This window comes from Corvus moneduloides, chromosome 4 (assembly GCF_009650955.1).
Source record: "Corvus moneduloides isolate bCorMon1 chromosome 4, bCorMon1.pri, whole genome shotgun sequence".
Classification (NCBI taxonomy): Eukaryota; Metazoa; Chordata; class Aves; order Passeriformes; family Corvidae; genus Corvus; species Corvus moneduloides.
The window spans coordinates 45,784,612-45,804,779 of NC_045479.1; the positions used below are offsets into that span (position 1 = coordinate 45,784,612).

General features: G+C 40.0%; 1 long non-coding RNA gene across 1 annotated transcript; it reads left to right on the forward strand.

Annotated features, from left to right (window-relative positions):
- Window positions 1-948: 948 nt before the first annotated feature.
- LOC116443369 lies at window positions 949-19,132 on the forward strand. The gene is made up of 6 exons (XR_004239843.1): window positions 949-1,053; window positions 6,397-6,527; window positions 8,850-8,973; window positions 17,742-17,853; window positions 18,744-18,866; window positions 19,045-19,132. It is a non-coding gene; the product is annotated as an uncharacterized LOC116443369 (long non-coding RNA).
- The last annotated feature ends 1,036 nt before the right edge of the window (window positions 19,133-20,168 follow it).

The window sequence follows — 20,168 nt, forward strand, 5'->3', positions numbered from 1 at the left end:
AAAATGGAAGTTTGGCCACCCAGTTCAGACATAAATATGTATATGCAGGCATCCAGATTCTCATGTTTTAATCTGGGGCTGAATTCCAACCTTTGTTATGTGGGCAAACATTTTTCAGACTTATATGAATCACTGGAAGAGTGTTCTGGTTTTTCTGGGAAAATGTTAAAAATATGGGGCAATATTGTCTCCTTTGGCAGTATCCTTGGGAAAGAAATGGGCTTCATCAGAAGAGTGAGCACATTACAGAATAAGCCAAATTTACCACAATATATTTTAAATTTTCTTAGATTATCCATTTCCCAGAGCAAAAAATACCAGGTAGAGGCTTGCTAACTTGTTCTCTAAAAAACAAAGCCCAATCAGTCTGCCTTCTCAAATCCTTTCAGAGTTTTGTCATGCTAGGTCACACTCCATCCTCAAGTTCAGTATTACACAATTGACACAGTCTTGAGTTGTGGATCTGGGAGAAGCTTCATTTTTCACCTGGCACTAAATGAGGAAGGACTGAGCAAAACCTTAGCCTCTCTCAACTAGTGCAGCAAACATGGTACACAGGGCCATGCAGTAAGCAGGAATCAGCTGACAGTGAAATAATTGCTTTATCCTTCACCGGGCTGGGACAAAAGTACTGAAGGCATCATTATGGTCCAGGAGTTATGTTGTCTGGTAGGATAGGGCCTTTCCTTATCAAAGCGATGCCTAAAATGTAGCCTAGCCTACAGGTTAAGGTGAAGACTGTGAGGATCACAGATACTGCTGCACTGGAGTAGAAGTGCCACTGACAGAAACCAGGGAAAAGCACAAGGGCCAGGTCTGTTTCTCTTAACCCTGAATCACCTCATCATCACCCCTCAATCATTTGCAGCAAAGTCAAAGGAATTGTCCCAGGATATTCTCCAAAATAGCTGATTGCATTTTTACTTCTCTGTTTTTGCCAATAGCAGGATGTTTCCATGCAACCACATGTGCAGGAGTGGTCAGCAAATGGAGCACAGGACTCCATGGGTGGGAAGGAACATCAGAGGGACACCACATGCAGCCTCCTCCCAGGTGAGCTGGTGAAAAGACTGGTGAGAGCAAACAAGTGCTGATTCTGCCTCTGAACTCGATAATCAGGAGCCAACCTGCCATAAAGCCTCTTAATCTTCCACAGAGTTGGAAAACAAAATCATATCTTTCTAAAGGACAACCAGTTGTTTGACACAGTTATACACTTCGGGTAATGTTTTGAGCAAATGTTTAATTACAAAAGGATGGTGCCTGAATTGCCATAATTAATCTGAACTTGTGCTGGAGTTCACAGCATCCAAGACTTTTTACACTGGTGAATCACTCTCATTGAAATACTCTGTGCTTAAATAGCAGGAAAAGCTGCTATTAGAAATCTCTGTAATAGCTTTTATGAAAGCTATGGCTAATTTAGAGCCCAATTAAACCCAGAAATCCAATTATTTCTGAATAACATAATTGCAAAAAAGTAACTAGCATGGTAAGTATGCACTAGCTATTATGGAAGATGCTTTAATAAAAGAAAATCAGCTCTGAGCCACTGAAAAGATATGTTCTTATCATAAGGATGGTCTGCAAATTCCAAAGTTCTTCAATTTTCACTGCTTTGTATTGAAGGTATGTAAACCTTGGTGCTCTGTAACTGCTGTTACATGCATTTTATGAGTCCAATTGGAGAGCAGGTAAGAGATGCTAGAGCAGAGCCATTTATATGGGTGCTTGAACAATCTCTGTTGAATGAGACAGATTATTAATTAGCTGTGGGTGTGACTGTGAGTTTGGCCACCTACACACATAGAAAGGTTAGAGAAAATAAGGCAGACCAAGCCCTTGCCACAGACTGACAGTTTTGCTCCTGATGGGAAAGAGAATTGCTTTTAGGCTGCCCTTGGCTTTGCTGCTGTCCCAGTGGGCAGTGGTGGAAACCCACCAAAAACCCCCCACTGAACTGCCCCTGTAGCCTTTGGCTGCAGTTGGTGAACTCATGGGGCCACTGATCTTGTAGCATGTTTGCCTCAGCTCTGCAGTACCTTAGCAAGGGTAGTACGGTAACATCCTGCTGCTCCTCAAAAGCCCTCATAGGCAGGCAGAATGGAGAATTCTGCTTTCTCAACATTGTAGGAGACACTACCCACAGTTTTGTGCAGTCAGGACTTTGCATGGATTAGAGGCACGAATGAGTGAGGAGGAATTATGATGGCATTTTAAAATACTTCATAAACTCAGGGACAGACTTTTGCTTTGGCATTTCCATGGACGTAAGTGAAGCAGAGATTCACTTCACCTAACTTAGCTATTTGCAGTAACTGTACATTTTTTTACCCCCAAAGTGATAGTTCAACTTTCAATTACTATTTAGGAGAAATTTCCCTCTTGAATCAACTGGAGTTTTGCTGGAGTGAATATTTTCCTTGTTAAAATTTAGCTTACTGATTTCACTGCAATCTGTGTTGTGAAAGACAACATGAATAAAGTGCTGACCCTAAAGGAAGGCAGAAGGAGGAGAAAGAATAGCCTGCTGAAGGAGTAAGGATTTTCAAATTGCTATATATGTTAATCATCTCATCTGCTCAGTTGTACGCAAGGAAAAAAATATTTCATGAAATGATTGAGTTCCATTACACAAATACTTGTTAAAGAAACAAAGAACTTCAAATGAGTAGAGGGCTGGTGCAACAAGGTTATCAGCTCAACACTGTACATAAAGCTTTGCACACAGTATCTCCCAATTTGATGAAGCTCAGCGTCATTCAAGATAAAATATTTAGTTTTTTTAAAGACATCTGAGTTATGAGCACTTAAAAAGCTATCTGAACAGAGTTGACAGAAGGAATTTATTATTTCAATTCTGGAAACACAATAAAAGAAGTGGAATAAACTCTAACTCCAAAGTGTAAGTTAAGAAAAAAAAGTGCTCATTTTCCGTATAAGCTCCGGTCTATTTGGGATGCTTAGACACAGTAACTTTGTTTAATATGTGTTGGAAAATAATTGCCCTGAAGAGAATCAGATACATAAAATGTAAGGCACTGTTTTACATTTTGATTTTAGAAGGTTAGTAGATGTTTCGTATTGAAAAAAACAACTTACTGTGTACTATTTAAGAACAGAGCTCATGATCCCAATTTGAGACCATTTTGGTGCTAGAAAAATATGTTTTTGTTAATGATGCTTTTAGCATGAGGGAATCTTTGAAAACTGCATTTGCAATTATCAAGGTTAGATGAAGGATTTCTTCAAAACTTGTCAAATTGGTGATCAGGAAAAGATTGCGCAAAGAGAGTGCATTAACATTGTCACCTTGTAAAATCAACTAAAGAAATCACCTCAGAGAAATGGAATGATTCTGCTACTGCAAAGCATAATGATTTGTGTGGTTGGAGGAACTCAGCCAGAATCCAGTTTGAGTGAATTACAGGTCTTTATAACCAAGTACTTTGCTAATTTTTTTTTAATTTGGTTTTGCCATCATGTCAAATTTACATGTTTGAGGTATAATTAGCCAGTCTGATTACAAAAAAAAAAGACTATAATTTAAAAATATAAATTAACATAAAATGACAAGCATTAAAAGTTAATATCAACTCAATGTTCATTCTTTTGCATTCAAATGAGTCTTATTAAGTTATTATGTCCGTCTAAATATCAGTATAATTTTCAAGTAATACACAATGTGTTCCATAATCTGCCTCTCTCCTTAGTCCTCCATTAACTCTATTGTTTCTCTACAGTTTGTTACTCCAACAAACCATTTCAGAATTACATTATTTCATTTTTCACATAAAGTGCATAACAATTTTGATGTGCCCTAGACCCTCAGTGACCATGTGTTGACTCTAAATATATTGGTACAGCCCATGGCCTTTCTTTGAAATGCACATAAAGAAGCAATAACTGAATTTCAACAAGCAAATCAACCCAATTGGTTTAGAATTATGATGCTTGGCTTTCTAATGCATATTCAGAGTGGTAGAAAAGAAAGTATGAAATTTAATTGTACCATAAAACTGTCATGAGAAAATATATACTGAATATCAAGCAGGATTACAGTTCTTCAGTAGTGATCATCTGTGGAAAACTTTATTTAAAGAACTGCTGAATTTCTAATGGCTGTATTTCTGGTCAGAGAACAGTTCTAAGAGCTTCATCACTTAAAAAAGTGGCAAAATATGATGCATTTGGTTCATCCTCTAGACTTGAATGTTTCTGCACAAACTCTGGTGCTAATGTCTGTTTAGTACAAAAAGCAGAATAGTGAAAAAAGTAAAGCAACTCCCAGAGTGTTTTCTGTTTTTACAACCATTGCACAAGCCCAATAGCAGTCTGGAAGCTAAAAAACCAGAGAAGTATTGCCTAATATCTGCAAGGGCCCTTTGGACAATTTGTATTATTTATTTGCCAGACAGCAAAATCATAAAATTTATACTCTACTCAATTACATGTGGAAACACACCTTATCATAATTTCTATTACACTGCCAGCCATTCATTTTATGCACACACATGAATTCAGCCACTGAAACTACTTTTTATATTTACACCTCTTTAAGAAAGTAAAATGAATGGCTGATATATACAAAATAGAATTATTGCATACAACATGGCATGTGTACACATATGTATCCACCAAGACATCTCTGAAAAATGAGTTTTCATATTTTAGTAAAGTGTTTTTATATCTGTCAATGGACACACTGCATGAAACTGACTCAAATGTCTTGGAGTCCAAATAAAAAATCCTGAGCTAACTTGGGTGGTCTTTAAACTGAGTGCTGCCTGTTACTCCTGATTTCACCAAGCTGAAGATAGAGATGAGCCCTTTAGGGAATCAGTAAGTTAAATTTACTGATCATGCTTCCAGTTATATACACTTAATTGCATAACTAGTTAGTGCAAATCTACTATGATGACAACTAATGAACCAAAACCACTAAAGAAAAATAATATTAATGATATTGTGCCTTGTCACTGCACCAGGACTAAGTTTAAAGAAGTGAAGATACTGTTCTCCTCATTATTTCCCTAGGTATTTTTTTATCAAGCAAGAAACTCTGTTGTGGAGTCAGAATTTGTAGGCTACTTGGTTTTTTTTATTTCTCTTTTCTTAAGAGACAGATATCATTCCTGTACAATTTTTGTGTATGACAGTATTGAGAAGATGTTCTTTACTGCCAGTGCCTTAATCTCAAAAGCACAGGATTCAGTTTGAAAATCTGCCCAAGTAACCTTTCGTTATGTGATACCTTCCTCCTCTTCCCAGTATGGAGAGATGGCAGTGGAGAAGTTGTGTTTGTTGTGTCCAACTCTGCTTCCAGAGCTGATTGAAAATAGGAGGTGCAGGGGTGCATAAAAGCATTCTCCCTGCTGTTCACAAGGAAGTAAAACCTGTATTGAAGTCTTTGGTCCAGCTGGTGCTGACACAGTGAAGTTTTTATCAGGCAGAAACAAAAATCCCTCATGAAAAAGATTGTTACATGAATTTGAATGAATGAATACAGGAAGACACTTATGAGGAACTCTGGCATCTGTCTCCAGCTGAGAAGTCTTCTCATCACCCGCCAGTGACCTTGTTGATGACCTCTGTGAGCTGTGGGAGATATAGTGAATACCCTGATAAGCAAAACTGGTTGACCAATAGAAAAAGAACAATTTAGTCAGTGATGATCTTGACATCACAGACAGAGATCAGTATGTTCGTAATAAATGACTTAACTAGTTTGCATAACTTTCTCCTTGCAGTGATTTGTATAACTTGAACTTGAAGGCTGGCTGTGCCTAATCAGGTGCCTTGGGTCTTTAGATCCCTGTGGGAGGTGTTCACTGGTGAAACTTCTCATACGGTCTTTGCTTTTCAGTATGCCAGAACAGAGAGCAGTCTCCCTGTCAAATCAATGAAAAATAATGCCTAATACTAGGAGACATGGGTGCTTCTACCCTCAGGCAAATCGAGCACACAGTGTCCAGTCCTATTCTGCTACAAAGACTGTTACCAAGTGACAGGCATCTGGTGGCCTGGTTTCACTGAGCAAGTTGTATTGGCCCTTTCCTAGGGACAAGGTGCTTTCATGGCTGCTGACATCCCCTTCTCACAGCAGAAATACAGAGTACCTGAGGGACTCCAGAGAGTAAATTGCCATTTCAACCCTGAAGCAAGTCCTTCCACAGCATGTTTTGTTTGAGGCACAAGCCTGTGTGCCCCAGTCTTGGTTATCTTATGCCTTTCCTGAAGGACAATAGGACTCTCAACAGGGCATTTTGTGACAACACTGAATAGATTTTGAAAGAAAATCCTTCCACTTTTCCAACATATACTAAGGAAATGGTATCATATTATATCTGTGCAATTCACCATTTATATTTCTGATATCTTTTTGCCGATGTGAAGTCTTAGGGGTTTTGAAAAGACCTGTGGTCTCCTCCAAGGAGGTGAGAATCTGAGAGGAGCAATCGGCACTGAGAGAGAGACAAGGAGAGCTGGGAGCTGCAGCAAGAACAAAGTGAAATAATCAAGTTGCAGTAAGTTGTGTTCTGATCATATGTCCTGGTTCCTATTGTGAACATGGTTTTGGGTTTTTTTCCTTGAACATATAGACCATTAGCAAAAGTTTCTCTCATCTGACAGGTGAAGGCTGAGCCAAGGAGATTGGGGAAGGGGATATATAGAAAAAAGGTTGCAATTACATTGTGTGATGTAGGAACATAGAGAACATGTGTGCTAAGAGAGGTGTTGGAGAACTTGCCTAGTACTTCCCCAAAGAAATCCATTCTTGCACACTACTTTCAGACATTCCTCCACTCCCCACCTCTGTGAGAGAGGACACACACAAATACTCATTTTTCTTCCCGTAGTTGGACTAGGATGCCTTTTTTTTTGAGCAAGTCTTCACCGTGAGTTTCAGCCGACTCACTGGCAGATTCAGGACAACGTGGTGTGCTAGTGAGCCAACATACTTGTTAGTTGGGAAAAGACTCCCCTTAAGAGCTTCCTTGAGAGCAAACCACAGACCATTACCAGCACAATAGTGTTACAGAAACTGCCTTAGTTGTTAAAAGTGTGGTAGTGTGCTTGATTACATTTACATTCATAGTTAATTGCTGTCACTGCTGAACATATGAAAAGATAATTATGACAATGGTGCTGGTTATTTTTAAATGGCTATATGAATATACAGTTTTTAAATGACAATGTTAAGTGCATGTCTTTATCAAATGAAAAATGTATGTCTGCTATTCATTCATTAGCGAAAAATTTGCATCCACAGTAAAATATTTAGCTTTGACTGAAAGAAGGTTCATTATGCTTCTGAAGAAAAAGTGCAGAATGAAGTGGAAAAATACTCTCTGAGTTTTTGTTGGCAGTGTGCTGAAACAGTGAGTAACACAGCTGGGAGTGCTGAGGACCCTGAAGATTCCTAGTGCTTACAACCCAGATGTTGTTCATGCCTCTGCTACTCCCATTAGCAGAAGGCAAATGCGTTTGTGTAAGGAAAGGGCAAACAGACCACTCTGTGTGTACTGAATTTTTAAAAATATATAATTGAAAATATACACTGAGACTGGTTTCAAAGCATACTAGCAGGGCACTGAAAGTTGTGTTCTGAGACTCTCTTAAGCACCTTACTTCTTAATCTGCTGTCAGAAAGGTTGCTGACTGTCCCTTCAGTGCAATGCAAGTGTTAGAAGGTTGAGTGATAAGAGTTCTGATCTCTCTGTCACAGATACAGACACTGACCCAAAGGTGAAATGTGTGTGAGTACTTAGCTCAGGAAAAGAACTTCATTGTCCAGCAAGAAGAAATGAAGAAATCTGTGAATATGTATGCTTCAAAGAGTGTAATTGAATTTTTTGTGACTCTCAGGCAGGCAAATTAGCAAAATAGAAGAGATGAACAGTAAGTGTGTAGGGTGGGGGAACATCATGCTGGAAGATGTGATGGAAAGGATCTCCAGCAGTGTGATCTCTATTTGCAATGCTAATTTCCTAGTCTGGAGCCTCCGAGCAGCAGTAACTCTAAAAATGTTCTTCAAAAATCTCTTTCTTCATGTACACTGAACTGACATGGAGCAGAGAAAGTGAAAAACAGTTGCCCTTACACACTTATGGCCAGCATGCAATGCACTAGCACTGTCCAAGAACACACGCCCTTCAAGCCTTCAGTAATTTGAGTAATTCTATTAAAAATTGTATGCTGGGGGGACTTTTGGAAAATTCCAATTAAATATTTTTAAATTTAAACATTCCAATTAAATATTTTTCTTTGTGATTTCTTTCCAGTCAGTCCTGTGATGTACTTGGTGAGGCAGCAAGACCCCAACATTGAAAATGTGGGTTTAATTAGTAACGATGAATTTCTCCTACAAGCTGTCACTAAGCTCTCTCTGTGGTGCTTTACTGGTGGTAGGACTGCTTTTATCACCAAAAGGATATGTGCAAAGCCCATTGAAGTCAGGGCACATTAACAGGCACAGTGAAGGCAAAAATGACATCCCTTGAAATGGGAGCTAGTAAGACACTTCTGAAGCTGTCATTCTGTGTTATTTGCTGAGAGCTGGAACTTCTTCAGACTAGGTGACAGTCCAGAGGAAACACATCCTTTTCAAAAAGTTCTTCAAAATTCATTTCTGTATCGTGTAATAATAACAATAACAACCTTCCAGGGTATTCTGGCTTACAAGTCACTTGCAGTTTTGCTAGTGACATTCAGTGGCAATTGGATCAGATTCACAGTGAAGGAAACCTTACAAAAGCAGCTAAGGGAAATAAGAAGAATGAACACTTCTGGTCCCTAAAGACTTTAAATCCTCCAAACATTTGCTTTATCCTTGTTCTCTTTTGGAGGTGAGTGGAATTCATCCTTGTTCCTGGACTTACAATAGAGCTCTGCTGCCTGGGTGACTGCACAAGGGATTTGGAGATCAATCAGGATCCAAACCAAGCTTCAGCATCTCAGTTCCTTTCTGCAGTAAGTGATTCTTTTATATGAAAAAACAGAAATCCATACTGTTGAAATCAATGACAAAACTCCTGCTGCCTTCATAGAGGCTGATTTTCATTCTAAAAAGAAATGGTATGTTCAGTGCTACTAAACAAAAAGTTTCAATAGGACTCTCCTAAACTACGTGTTGTTGATCCTGGACTCCATCTTGAATAAAAACATTTAATGATTCAGATCACAAAGAAAATCAGGTGAGCTTAAAGATCCTGGGAACTGTAAAAGTAAATAAATGCATGCCCTAAAAGCAGTCATCTGGCACTCAAGCTATTCAGACTCACATAGCTACCTGCTGAGAATGCCCCCCTCACTCAAGAGCGCTATAAAGTTGCTTATCCTACAGAAATAAGGAGTTTACTTTTGAGCAACAGCATGAAGAACTAACACTCTTAAGCAAGTGGTAAAATCGTGATGGCTGGCAGGTCACGAACCTACAGGTAAATAATTTAACATGTGCTTTCAGTTGTGTTCCCGAGCACAGGAAGGGGAGTAGAAGCACTGTGTCTCTGCTCCCAGTGCTGATGCTTGGCTCTGGGTAGGAGGAGAACTATGGGGTAGGATGGTGGGAACCAGGTCCCTCATGAGGAGCAGATCCTGGGACAAAGTACCTGGACATGCAGGATGTGCACACGAGATCCTGAAGGATAAGGAAGACAGTGAATAAGTGTAAGCTAGAGCACGTGGATATTAGCAGGAAAATGACATCTGTGTGAGGGTTTGGGGAAGCAGGGCCTGGAAATAGATGGGGCCAAGCCCCTACTCTGAATATTACGGGACAACAAACACACAGATTCCAAACTCACCAGTTAAATGTGTGCTTCAGTAGACACAAGGGCTGCTGGGGGAAGGAGACAATCTAGCTGTGAAAGGAAGTACACTTGCTGATGATTGCACATTCAAATCCACCTGAAATGTGAGAGGTAGGGCTCTTGACACAAGCTGTGTTCCACTCAACACACTGCCTGTGCACACGCTGGAATGTGCTGTGGGCTGACCCTGGCCTGCAGCAAAGCACCCACACAGCTGCTCACCCACCCTCCTCTCCCAACAGGGCAGGGGAGAGAACCGGAAGAGAAAAAGCAAGGAAACTCATAGATCAAGATAAAGACATTTAGTAAGTGAAAAAACCCAGGCAAAACCAAGTGATGCAAAGGCAATAATCACTCATCATCTCCCACCAGCAGACTGATGCCCAGCCAGCCTCTGAGTAACATCAGCCTTGGAAGCCAAAGCCCCTCCATCTCTTTTGTCCTCTAACCCATTGCTAATCATGACATTATATGGCATGGAGTATCCCTTTGGCCAGTTTGGGTCAGCTGTCACAGCCATGTCCCTTCCCAACTTCCTGCCCATCCCCAGCCTACCCACTGCAAGGTAATGAGAAGGCAGAGCAGGAAAGTGAGAAGGCCTTGATGCTGTGCAAGCACTCCTCAGTAACAGTCTAAACATTGGTGAGTTCTGGTCATTTTTTAGTTACAAATCCAATGCTTAGCACCATACAGGCTAAGAAGAAAATTAACTTCCTTTGGGGCAGACCTGTTACAGTATGACATAATGTTTAATTGTATTATGCTGGCAGTGAGAAAAGCCTCACTGAAGCCTTATTAATTCAGAAAAAAATAGAAAAATTGATCTGTTCCTTTGTGGAATAAATACAGGAGAGAGTACTGTTGTACCCCAGAGCTCAACGCTACCTTCAAATCTTGCAGACATTGAGCCAGAGGATCTCAAGTGTGGCTGCTGTGTGTCTGAGGGATTTCATGGACTAAATCTGTGCATTGCTCCTCTGACGCTTTCAGTTCACATCATACCTACTGTATGTACATGAACCATCTGTGTACCACACGTCATTAATTTGGTAGACCCTGGGGCTGCCAGATTTCTGGCTAGTCAGATGAAGCTACTGTGCAGCTTCATAAAAGCATATGGTATTCCCATAAGTTGCCACATATCTGCAAGTCCAGTAAATGCAACAACCTCTTTCCTTCCTCAAACTCTTCCCAGCTAATATTTCCAGAAAATAAGCAAATACAGCCAACAATCTGATACATGGTAGCCATGCTTTCAAGAGCATTTTCTGTTTTACAGTTTACCATTTCAGGGGAAGTGATTTATGAGAGAAAGTCAGTAAAACACTACATGACTCTGGTATAAAATTAGCAGTGATATTTAGGGAACACATTGCAGAGTGGAAAGAGGGCTGGAGTATACATTTGATCATGCATGTATTCATAGAAATAGGACAAAAGTCTTGTTTTTTTCCTGTTAGAGCAACTTAGACAGACAAATATCTGTCTCCGTCTTTAATTTCTTCTGCTCCTAAGAGAAACAATCCACCAAACCCTTGACAATTTGCTAACAGCTCAGGCTAGCAATAACACAGCCAGAGGCAGGATTTTTTTTCCAGAAGGCCCCGAATCCATGCAGTGCAGAGGATATTAGTGAATCAAGGCAAGAAAGAATATACGTTTTGCTTGAAAGGGTTGTAATTCATTCATTAGTCTGGTCATGCTAGACATCCTGTGATGCAGGTATGATCCTTACCATCTTCAACACCTTGTCTGCACTCACTTCTTGATTGATCTGTAAAACCCTTCCTCTTGGCTTCTAGGAGTTGGAGGGGGTTTTTAAAAAATCATAGAGCAAGGTCTTGCAATTGAAGCTTGCAGCATGAGACACAAGCAGAAGGAAGGATAAACTGAGGTTGCAGAGAAGTATCACAAATCTCTTGTTTTCTAATTTCTACAATTTTTTTTTTTGTTAGCATTTTTGTAATGTTTTAACACCACTAAGGGAATGGTAGAGAAGGGGAGAAATGATAGACTAAGAGTATCCAAAAGTTTGGAAAAGTAATTTAGGAAAATTTTCCAAACAGAGTTTAACATCACTGGTGGCAGGTTGAGGGGCAGCAGCATTTTTCTTTGTGTATGAGTCAGTAAACACTGCTCATACAGCAAACCAGTGCTTTACTAGATGTCTGTATCTTTGTTTGCATGTATTTTTCATACTGCTCATGAAGGTTCCATTTGAAACCACTTTTCAAAAGGATAAAATTTCGTGGCCATGGATTACTACTGTTTCATACGCAGTGAGACAGTGTTATTGATTCATAAAATTAGGGCTTTTGATTTCATTGAATGTGAATGTGTGTTGATTAATATTTACACACTCCTCTGAGGTGCATGGTGCTGTGCACACTGCAGAGATTACAAGGTCCCTGCCCTAGGATGCTTAAAAAACAGACAACACAATGAATTACATTGGCTAAGAAAGGTCACAGTGGGGTGAAAGAGGAAAGGAAACAACAGAAAGCAAAAGAAAGGGAATTTGTTTCATGAAAGACTCATTATTTACAAAGCATGGCCATCAGGTAATTTGATTCCCTTTGGCTTTTATTTTGGTTTTGTTTTTCGCTTTATTTTATTAGGTTTAATGATCAGGCATGGGTGAGATAGTGTATAACACTGGAGCTGAGATTAATGATGAAAGGCCAAGAGAAAGCTGTGGCTCTTGAGGAGGGATTTCAGAAAGAAAAGCATTTGGTTTTTCACTCATTAGAAGCAGGCAGGCTCAGGCACAGAAGAGTTTCACACTTGCATGAAACTTTAAATTAACCACATGTGTAAGTCTTTGTGGGAATAGGGGACTAATTGGGTAGATTAGAATACAATTAACTGTGAAGTCTGGCTAGCACTAACTGACAGGGTTTAAAGAGTGGAAAAGCTGATAAAATCCTGCCTAGTTAAAAAAATAGCTATGAAGACGTCTGGGAAGGGAAGGCGGCCCTTTGCCATTACAGGATGAGTGCCAGCCACAGAAGTACAGATGAACTTGATGCTCTTCATTGTTGATATAGCCTTACTTAGATACACTGGTTTTTCTTCCAAGATCCTTTTCAGTTATATCATGTTAACTAAGCCCACTGCTGACCTATAGAAACCTTCATCATCCTCAGACTTCACAAACAGGAAGATCCTGTGCTGCTGCCCCAGAGCTGGCAGGGGAGGGATGGCTCATAAACACCTTCTCCAAAATCTAGCACCGCTTCATCACAATGTCTCCTGAAAGGTACTAAATGCTTTTAACTACTACTACTTTAGGATGTGATCACAGTTATCCAACTGTTAAAACTTTGTGGGTATATTTCCTGAGCATTCAGTCATCTAATGAAATATAGATAAAAAGTCCTGCCAGAACTTTCTAAGAGATAGCAGGTAGTTTATTTGATTCACACATTAAAATTTAGTGGTACATTAAAGAGGAGTCTCTTTCCAAAGTACACATATACCACCGGCCAAAAATGTAAAAACCCTTCATATTTTTGAATTGGCTCAAATTTTATTAATTCTTAAATGAAAGGTTGTCTTTCCTACGGTTATCCATCAGATAATACAATTTATAAATACAGTTTATATGCCTGGTATCTGCAGAAACCTGGGCTTCATGCTACTAAGTCTTACGTATTTGCAAAACAGTAGTGAAAAGTGTTTAAACATTTTACCTTTTGGAAGGATAGCACAGAAGAATTGGACCCTGTATTTGAATCTGTTTGACCTTCTGTGGTTAATTGCCCTTCACAATGCAGTGTGTGAAGCCCTTTGTGTCTAAATGGGATCTCTGACTGAAGGAGTTTTGGGTTTGCATAGCCAGGTTTTGATGCGTGTGTGTGTGTGGGCTATGGGGTGGCTGCTGTGAGAGGCTGCCAGAAGCTTCCCCCATGTTGGAGAGAGCCAACAGCAGTCGGGTCCAAATGGATCCACTGATAACCAAGACTGAGCCTATCAGCCATGGTGGTAGTGCCACTGGGATAACAGATTTAGGAAGGGGAGAAAGTTCCTGCACAAGAGTAATTGCACCCAAAGAGAGTACAGAGAATATTGCAGAAAAACAAGTGTGCAGACACCAAGGTCAGTGGAGAAGGAGGGGGAGGAGATGCTCCAGGTGCCAGAGCAGAGATTCCCCTGCAGCCCATAGTGAAGACCATGGTGAGTCAGGCTGTCTGTTCTGCAGCACATGGAGGCCCATGGGAGAGTAGTGATCCACCTGCAGCCCCTGGGAGGCCCCAGACTGGAGCAGGTGGATGCCCAGCGGAGGTTGTGACCCCATGGGAAGCCCACACAGGAGCAGGCTCCTGTCAGGACCTGTGGCTGTGTGGAGAGAGAAGCCTATGCTGAAGCAAGTTTTCTGGCAGGATTTGTGATCCAGTTAGGGATCCATGCTGGAGCAGCCTGTTCCTGAAAGACTGCACTTCATAGAAGGGACCCACAATGGAGCAATTAATGAAGAACTGCAGCCCGTAGGAAGCGTTCATTTTGGAGAAGTTTGTGGAAGACTATCTCCTGTGGGAGGGACCCCACGCTGAAGCAGGGAGCGTGAGAAGTCCTCCCCCTGGGGAGGAGGGAGCAGCAGAGACAACATGTGATGAACTGACCTCAGCCCTCATTCCCTGTCCCCTTATGCCACTGAGGAGAGAAGGGAGAGAATTTGGGAGAATTTTGAGAAGATGAAGGGTGTGGGGGAGATGTTTTAATAATTGTTTTTATTTCTCATTATCCTACTCTGATTTGATGGGCAATTAGTCTCCCGAAGTCAAGTTTCTTTTATCTGCAATGGTAATTGCTGAGTGATTCCTCCATTTCCTCTGTGGCAGTGCAGGTGGCAATGGCCACTGCAGCAGAGCATTCAAAGGACTAGTGAACAGTCCTCCACAGCACAGAAGTCTGATTCCCACCTGCGGTTAAGGCGAGTTCCCATCTTCCTAGTGGTTCTTAGTTTACATGTTTAAGTTTATTGGTTCAGGAGTTCTCCACCCAGTTTTATGTATAAGTTCATGTTTATGCATTTCCCTCAATTGCCTATGTATTAGCTCTGGAAAGTTCTCCCTTCTTCGATGCCCCATTGGTTGGTTCATGTAACTCCCTCCCTTAAGTTATCCCTATTGGATATTCCTCTGTTATCTCCTCCTTCTCAATCAATCCCCATTGGTTGTTTCAACTTGTTCCACCCTTGTATAAAATACTGCGGTCTGTGTCACTCCTTTATCTTTGTCCCTGGACCCTCCACAGGGAATAAACCAGCTGGAACCTACACAGAGTCCCGTCTCTCATCCTTTGCCTCTGCTGATGCTTTTACACCACCTTTGTTTGGGGCTCGCTCCTTGCGAAGGAGCCAGCTTTCCTTGCAAGCTGCAGCTGACCCCTGCCTGCTGCAGCAGAAGCCAAGGACACCTGCAGCTGGGTGCTGTGCTACGTCGGGCAGCCCCAACAGTGTCATTCCTTATCCTCACCCATGAACCTTTCATTCTATTTTCTCTCCCCTGTCTAGCTGAGGAGGGGAGTGATAGAGCACTTTCAGCAGGCACTTTGCACCCAGCCAGTGTCAGCCCATCACAAGGAGGAAGGGAAATGCTGCAATGCCTCCAATGGTGGCAGTGCTTGAATTGAGAAACTTGTCAATTCAATACTAATTTTAGATGCTTGGAGTTGAAAAAGAATAGCCTGTGTGGAAGTTACTTTGAGCACTGTATGTTAATGGCAATTTAGGTATTATTTCCAAGGTAACAAAAATAAAGTAGTGCATATAAATGTCTGATCAATACAACTCTTGTGCTTCTTACAGATAAATAATTAGCCCTGATTTCTGTTTTGCCTCTCTTCCTAAATATGCATTCAGCAGCATATATGACCTTACAGATGGTCACATACACAAGTGTGTACAGATATGATCAAAGACCACCATCTTCCATTCTTACATCCCAAGTCAAGTTCAGAACTATAGTGCATCTAAAGAGAGGACTATATGTCCCTGCATAAAATTTAGATCATCTTGAAAACAATAGTTATGACATGTTTTAATAAAGCACAACAATTGCCCTGAGATACAGGGTCAAAATTACTTCTGTTGTCTCTTCTAACGTCACTGGAAAACTGACCAATCCATACAGGTATTTGAAAATTAGTCACTCCAGTTTTGCTGGGGGTGTTAGAAAAATAATTTGAAAAAATATTCCCAACAGGGTTTCTATTGTTTGTGAGGATTTTTTGTTGAGAGCTAAAAATTTGGCTTTGTCAAACTCCTCATTGGACAACAAAACCTTTTGTAAAAGTGGAGCCCTGAACGTTATGTATTAATGGTGCTTCACCCTGACCTCATTGCATGCTGTCAGATGAAGGGCCAATTTCAAGAACTTCTTTGCCCTGTCAAGTACTTACCCATCTAAGAAATGTAAGTGAAACCAGGGTGCTTTCTGCTTCAATACAGGCTGAGCCATAAAGACAAGAGCTCCATGATCTACTCCTGAAGACTAGTTAAGAAACAGAGAGGAAACAAAGTTTTCTTCTGTGTTATCTGAATTTTATGATGGTTAAAATTCACTTCACGAGAGTCACCTCTGATTTTTATGTACAAGATACAAAGAAATGTAACAATATGATTATGTTTGTATAACATAATATAAACACATTCATGAATGCAATATCCATGGATGTAAGCTGCTGTTGAAGTAAATGCTCTTATTTTAGTATATTTCTGTTGCTGTGTGCTTTCTGTTTCCTTATTCCCATTTCAGCCTGCCAGTCTCCATTCTCTATACTTTCCAAATTAAAGTAACTTCTTTTTTTGCCAGAATCTTTATCATCAGTCTACTTGGTCTTACATAGCTTTAAAAAAGCTCATGCAAAAGATTAATCTGATATGACTTTGAATTATACTAATGACCACAAAAGACCTGAATATATTGTGTATGCTGTAGAATATAAATCCCTATGTGTAAATACTTCACCACGGGATTCAGCTATGGTAACTTACATACAACCTGGGTGCGTTGTCACTTTAAGCACAAGTTTTCCTTTGCTGTCGACAAAGGGCAAGACATTTACAGTTGGAGTAAAATTCTTGTCCCTCAATTTTTCATTCATTTAAAATATACGGAAATAATTTTTTTTAAAATATGCCTTTCACAATAGACATTAAGGAAATCCCCAACCTCTGACAGTCTTAAATAGGACTTTTTTTCTTTTTGCTGACATAAACATCAGTTCTTAATGTGGATTCAAGCATTTGACTAATTTAAAATTTATTTTTAAACTGCTGTGAGGTTTATATTTGAAAACATCTGCTGAGCTGCTGGCCCTGTAGCTACCTTTAGCAATGTTTTATTATGTTGACTAAGCTTATAATGGTGATTCTCTGCTCTACCGCTGACATCTTAATTGCTGCCTCACCAATACTGATGTTGTAGGAGGTATGTGGGACTGACTTTTACATCTATAATGATATGGTAATGTGAATCATTACACTGTCAGTGGTGGTTTATTGGCATTATGGTTTAAGATTATGAGCGTATTACAGTGTCAGTGCAAACAAATACTGCCGCTTTTAAAGTAAGCAGATGAAAGACAGAAAAGTGCTAAAATAGTTATAATATTAAATTCACAATAGCAAGATAGTGTTTGCTTAAGGCAGCCCCTGCCCTAAATTCATATGTTATCTGCATAATTCAGCAATGCATACTGTGCAGTCATCTCCTGGAGATTCCACAGCATCAGGCAGAAATAACAAATGACCTAGGGTAAATATGTTGGCCCATTTCACCCTAATTTTAGACCCTATCAATTGGAAGATCAGAGCCTGCAGTCAGAAGCTGTCTGGTACTGGGGAGAATGCCTCTGATTTTCCAAAGCCAACAGTGTATAAAACAAAATTGTCTTTTTTTGTTGTTGTTGTTCTTCACTTTTCAGTTCCGAAAGGAGGATGGGTAGAAGCAGAAATAGGAAACAGCAGAAATCAGACAACACCATCTGACAAGAACTTTTGTAGATGTAAACATCAGATCTGTGAACATGAACTCTGGTAAGACTGCATACTGATCTGAAATTCCCATATTGAGGTTTCCAGGGGAAGGTTTTGAAATGCATATGAGAAAAGTCTGTTCCCATGGATTCCCTATTTGCATGCTCCATCAGGCTTTCTTATCTAAACTCTTCCCACAAAATAAAATGAAAAAGAGCAATTTTCAATAGACTTTATAGTAAGTACTTTGATAACACTTGCCAGGAAATTTGTAGTAAGCATAGTACAAAACTGCTAAGAAAGGACTAAAAAAAAATCAGTTTTACATAGATTTTTTTGTTCTGAGGGACATGGTAATTTCTATCTGATAAGAATAAGCAGGTTCATCTACATAAGCAATACTGTGGTGCAACAGGAATAGATCTACAAAGCAAATCAGTTGGTGCCGTGGATCCAGCAGTCCAGCCCCATTCTTCCCATTTTGGAGATGTGCTGCAAATTAGTTTGTACCAGGGTCTTCTGGTCTCAAGGACTCAGCAGCAGTTACTATGGGAGAGGATCCATGTACATCTAAATTGCATCCTCTGGTTTAGTTTTATTGGAAATGAATCCAGTTCATGCTTGTATAGCTCGGCACACAGTCAAACACTTCTACATTGGTGCAACCAGGAGGTTCACTTCATAGATGTGTTACTGGTCTGTGCTAAAGGCTAATAGAGATGACAAAATCACAGAAGATTCTGAGCTGGAAGGGATCCACAAGAATCATCAAGTCCTACTCTTCAGTGAATGGCCCATGCAGAGATCAAACCACAACCTTGGTGTTATTGACGTCATGCTCTGACAAACTGAGCTAGTATCAGAGGATATGCACCAAGTGAGTTCCATGCTCCTGATCCAGTCCTACCAATGTTAATTTTTTTTGTGGCTCTTATGATTCTTTTTCTCAGTGTCCTCGTATCTCCAGTGGAAGGTGTTGTGGAAAATGAGAGCTGATGAAACGATGTCAGCCCTGAATTGGAGGACAGGATTTCTTCTGCATAATGCTCCATGTGCAACAGGAGGCAGCAACCGTAAGTATGTATGGTGATGTATAGACCTAGGGGTAGAGGATACAGATGAACATTTGGTGTTGAGCCTAATCCCCTGTTACCACTGACCCTACAAAGCTCTGAATAATCCTGCTGTAGAACTGATCGTTGCATCTTAAAAATAACAGAGGTGTTTATTATTTCCTCTTCTTTCATTCAGAGATACCAGAAATCTTCTTTCATTCTGATACCAAAAATCCACTCCTCTCACACTTAGAAGCCTTTTAATTTCTGCATGAAATTTGTTCAGGTAAGTATATACCCATTTAATCCTAGGTCAGCCTTTTGTCTGTAGAAAATAGTCTGGCAATGGTAAGTCCATCAGAATGAATTTTCCTTACTGGAGCTTGACTCTGCTGGAAATACTGGTACACACTCAGATTCCTCTGGGGTCTTTTTATTGCCATAGTATGCTGGCACTTCAGAGTCACCAGGTACTCACCTAGTATATCCAAGTATATCTTTTTTCTTACTTCTAATAGGGGCGATCCCAGCTATTAACAAAAACATTTTCTGTAGAATATCTTTACAGGCATGACCTTTTATGTCTTCTATTAAATTCCCTCTATTACTTCAATCTTCAAGGTTACACAGTCCCTACATAAGACACTCCACTCTGGACCTTTTCTGCAAAGAATGCCTGAGCAAATTTTAGCAGTGTACCTTTTTTTTGCCCCATGCCTTGTTCATGCATAAAATTCCCTCCAGCGCAGGTTCTAATTTTTCCATTATGAACAGGATCATCTCTCCTTCAGCTAGTTAGCTATGCAATATAGAAATCTCATATTAATGTCCATCTTTTACTCTTTAATAAATAATTTCTCATTTGACAATGAAGCTTATAATTTCTGGATACTTTCTGAATAGCTCTGTCTTGAAAGATCTGTCTTGAAAATACATATAATATCTAACAGTTTAACATGTAAACTGCTAAGCAGATGGTATTAACAAGTTAAGCCACTTTCAGTCAAGCAAAAACATGAGGCCTGTGCATAAATCACCAGCTCTAGCCATGTATCTGTTAGGAAATACGTAGTCTTCCACTTAATCAAGGCAACAGTGGACATTTTACCACTGAAATGTTTTTGGGTGCCCAGAAAGTTTGAAGAATCTGGAGTCCCCCAAAACCAGAAGCACTTTGTGGGCAGTTTGGTCTGAGGATGAAGGAGATGATGAAGTTTTTTGCATCATTCACCTGTATTGTCAGGGTCATTTCAGGTTCTGCTTATCTACACTAGATATCCAATTTCCAGTTTTTAGGTATTTCCACATGACTTGTTACAG